Below are 5,008 nucleotides of genomic sequence, written 5' to 3'. Positions count from 1 at the left end.
CTTTTTTTTTTTTTTTTTTTTTTATTAAGGGAGGAGAGGGGAACAGAGGGGAGGGACACAACCCAAGCTCAGCCCAAGAGTTCTACTACTGGCAACTCATTCCACTATGTATGCCCTGCACACGTGGATATTTGCTACTAATAATGAAGGAAGACTATTTAACATGATTGCACTTGCACTCTCAATACAGTCAAAAAGGGGTTAATGTGTGCTAAATTGGTGAGTTCACCAGTGATTGAAGTGATATATTATGTCACCTTTCAACCATTTAAATACCCCTTGTTTTCTTGTTTGATCTTTAAGGTCATGCAAGTGACTTAAATAGACAAGAGTGGGAGAATGGGCATGCAGATCAGATGACAGAGGCAGAGCTCACTTTGTGTGTTTGGCCCCTTACTAATCATAGTGGCCTCTTTCTGTACCTGGAATGTTCTTTGTTGTGATCAGCAAACCTGCAAGGCTCACACCTGGTTATTCCTTACTTGTAGTCAATCTTAATGTTGTGTATACAGGGGTGTATTTAGTAAGTTGGGGGGAAAGACAAACCTAGTCACCGGGGCCGTCCACATCCTTCCTTTTTTTATGTTTACAAAATGTGAGTATGTAATTTAGGCCACTTTTTTCCTGCTTTTGGAATGACAGTTATCTGTCAGTTTAAGAAAACAAGCCATGCTTATACACCCCCTCCAATCAAAATGATTTGAAATATTAATCTTTGGAATGTAATGTTAATTTATAGAAGAAAACTAGATAACATATGTAAAAAAAAACACCTGGGGGATTATTATTACCGAACAAGTGAATCATCTCAATGCTTTTACTGTCATTGATAAGAACATTAAGCAACATTTCAATTCACTCCCGATCTAATTTTTAAGACCAGTTGAAAACATTGTGCACTTTGGATTTCACATTTAGTTGGAGTACAGATAAAACTTCATAATTATAAGATAAAAAGATGAAATTATGAGATAAGAAAGTCAAAATTATGAGATAAAAAGATGAAATTATGAGATAAGAAAGTCAAAATTATGAGATAAAAAGTCGAAATTATAAGATAAAAAGTCATGATTATGGGATAAAAATCATAATTATGAAATAAAAAGTCAAAATTATGAGATCAACATTCATAATTATGAGATAAAATGTTGAAATCAAAAGTCATAAAAGATAATAAGAATTACTGATTAATTATGAGATAAAAGGATGAAATTATGAGAAAAAAGTCATAACTATGGGATAAAAATCACAATTATGAAATAAAAAGTCAAAATTATGAGATAAACATTCATAATTATTAGATAAACATTCATAATTATGAGATAAAATGGTGAAATTAAAAGTCATAAAAGATCACAAGAATTAGTGATTAATTATGAGATAAAAAGTCGAAATTATGAGATAAGAAAGTCAAAATTATGAGATAAAAAGTCATAATTATGAGATAAAAAGTCAAAATTATAAGATTAAAAAGTCAAAATTATGAGATTAGAAAACTGAAGTTATGAGTTAAAAAACCATAACTATGAGAAAAAAGTATAAATTATGAGATAAAAAGTAATAATTATGACATAAAAAGTTGAAATTATGAAATTAAAAGGTCATAATTATGACATAAAAAGTTGAAATTATGAAATTAAAAAGTCATAATTATGAGATACAAACTGTGCATGTGCCACAGGTGGACCACTCTTAAACTTTGCTTCTGTGTCACGGAGCTGGCAGAAGAATTGCCAGCTTGCTCCTCACCCTCTGAAGCCTCCAGCAGAGCATCACATACGCTTAAAAAAATCCTCAAGCTGCAGCGACACTGACCGTTAAGGCTGTGATTGGTCGGCTTGTTTTACATGAGTTCCTGTCTGTGAACGACTCATTCATACGGAGGACAGCCCACCTCTGCGAACACCTTATCCTCCAGTTTTGGATCTAATAACTTTTGTCACGCACTCAATATTTCCAGCTGCAGTAACACTTCCCTTCTCTCTTTAATTACCATCATTCGCTTTCTAAGGCCACCCACAGTAAGACAAAGTATAACGATCCCTTGTCCAATAACTATGCATGCATCACAGTTACAAATTGTACATTAAAATGTAAATCTTCTATCGTTACATAAAGCGAGTGACCGCTTAAACTGAAGGTTAAGAACATTTGAGGCCCTCTGACTCCAAATGGATGTCCTCTTGTTGCAGGCAGAACCAAATGTAATTGTCCTCTCACAGTAGTTAGCCTCCCCTTTTTTGTGTCGGGGCAAGAAACCCCCCCAAGCGCTGTAATGGCTCTCAGCCCACGAGATAATATCATCTGACACACGCTGCTTTGGGAGACGTAATTTCACCCCACACTGTTGTAATTTCTCATTCATGCATGCTTGAATGGTGACTTGCGCCGCTTCTAATTGCCCGAGCGCAGCAACATTAACTCTTCCTTGCAATAATCCTCCTAATGGGCTTTATTTCTACTTTGGATATTAAATTACATTTTTACTTTTAAAAGACCGTGTTTATTGTTGGTTCTCAACGCGTAGCGAGGTGACCTTTGCGTCACTTTGTGTCTGACGTCTGTGGTCGTGACATCATTGTCTCTACTTGTCCCCCATAATGCATCAGGCATGAATGTTATCTATGCATTGTAAAGTACATTGTCCTTCTTTTCTTTGTTTATACAGGTGTACCACGTCATCTTGAAATGGCCACTTTAGTCCAAATTAGTATGCCTAATTAGTAATTATTCATCTAAAAAGACCTGATATCTTTACATAATATACTATAACTCATACTGTATGACCAGGGGATGTTGTCATATCTCTTAAGAGATGAGAAAAGAGCCTCTGGAGTAAAGCAGCACAGGCAATGTGTTTCTCTGCTGGGAGCTAGCGCCACCACAGGAAATTAAGACCCATATGCAATGTGAACCCCCCCCCCCCAATAGCTGTGTCTTGTAAAGTGCTTTCCAAGCTGCAGTTAAATGACATGCCTGCTGAAGTTTATATTTTATACTGTATAAATATACAGTGGAACAGTATAAAAATATCGTTCTCGGCTGTAAATTCACTTAATCCCAACATGCCAGTGTAAAAGAACCGTTAATATAATTCTGTTGGAATTTAATCCTTTTAAAGCTCTACTGCTGCTGATCAGTGAGGCATAAATTCAACAACTCAACTCTATTGACCTAATCCTAATGGACGTTGTATGGGACATCAACAATTTAATACTTTTCAATGTTTTATTTTAGTGATTTTAGACGTTGCCTTCATTCATCTAATTTATGTTTTAATCATGTGACAACTCCGTTACTTCAGTACCTTCTCTTTCATTGGCTTGTCAACCAACCCATTAGAAATCACAGGGGGTCATTATTCAATGGTGTCGCTAAAATCATCACACAGTAACTTAACACTCAAAAAGTAGCTAAGAAATATACAATACATGCTTTGCTGGGCTGAAATGCATGATGGGAAGACATGAAACATTTTAGGCTTCTAATACAATTTTGCAGAGCTTAATCCATTTAAAAAAAATAAGACAAGTGGTTAGCACGCAGGCCACACAGCTAGAAGACCCGAGTTCGATTCCACAATCGGGCATCTCTGTGTGGAATTTGCATGTTCTCCTCGTGCCTGCTCGGTTAATTGGCGACTCCAAATTGTCCATAGGTATGAATGTGAGTGTGAATGGTTGTTTGTCTATATGTGCCCTGTGATTGGCTGGCGACCAGTCCAGGGTGTACCCCGCCTCTTGCCTGAAGACAGCTGGGATAGGCTCCAGCATGCCGGCGACCTTAGTATTGTATTGATTTCTTTAAAAATGGTCCATTATAAACCAGGTCACGAATGCAAGGAAAGTTTTGTTTTACAGTTTTTTTTTTTTTCCCCGGAAATATTAATTTGGTCGTGAGCACCTACTTTGTTGATTTAAAAGGTGGAACTCATATAAAAAATGAATTCAAGGTTCAGACACAGCTCGACTATCAGTTTTCCCTTTGAATGCGTTCAGTCTGAGCTTTGTGTCGATAACGCAGCTTCCATGTGAAGTGTTGATGGGGTGCTCATGTAAGCTCATGTTTATGAAATCCTCAGACATTATGTCACTCCATCGTCACATTAATTATACGCACAGTACCCACGGATCAAGTGCATACTTAGATTAAATGAAATGTAGGAGTGAAGCCCAATCATAACGGCCTTGTCAAAATAAATTAAAATTCTTCCTCGCTTTCATTCTTCAGCCACATCGCTGTGTTCGTGAAAGATTTCAGACATTCATCCAAGTAGGGCCCCACACTCGTCCCTCAGTGTCAACACGCCTCATATGCGTAGATTGTTATGATTATATATAAAATCATTATCTAAGGCAGTAATGGCTTTTTTTTGCTTGTGTAATCTGACTCATACAAAGGTTTATGTCAACACTGTGAAACACTTCAACAGTACAGTGTATCCCTTAATCAAGCCATGCATCTCGCTAAAGGAGAAAACCACAAAGTGGGAGGCGCATGACTGCACTTACTTCAAAGCAGAGGAGCGGATGGTACGTTGAATTCAGGACGGATAATTAGAATTTATGTATTGGTGTGTCATCTAAGGACTAGTCTAAATGTCAGAGAAACTGTGTAGTGCAGGAACTATGTTTGTTTACACGTTTCTTCTATGATTTCATAAAATGTATGCGCTTGCCACTAAATACTGAAAAACTAAAAATATCGAGTATTGGAACATACCCGTCAACTCTCACATTTCCCCTGTGGAGCTCCCTTATTTTTGTCCATCTTTTATGTTGCTCTCCTATTTAATTGTCCTACAGGCGACAACTGCGATGGTATTCACACTTAAGCAAGGTATGTCTTCACAATTTTGGAAAACATTCAAACGTTATGGAAAAAACTTTATGGATTGTATACTGTATAAACAACGTCCTCTGTGAATGGCTGGCCTCTCGCTCAATGTCAGCTGGGATAGGCTCCAGCACACACTCAGGACGCTCGTGAAAACAAGCAGCATAGAGAA

This window comes from Doryrhamphus excisus, linkage group LG15 (genome assembly GCF_037039965.1).
Source record: "Doryrhamphus excisus strain RoL-2023G ecotype Guam linkage group LG15, RoL_Dexc_Guam_v1.1, whole genome shotgun sequence".
Classification (NCBI taxonomy): Eukaryota; Metazoa; Chordata; class Actinopteri; order Syngnathiformes; family Syngnathidae; genus Doryrhamphus; species Doryrhamphus excisus.
The sequence above is the reverse complement of the archived record's forward strand: the minus strand, read 5'-3'. Positions refer to the sequence as shown.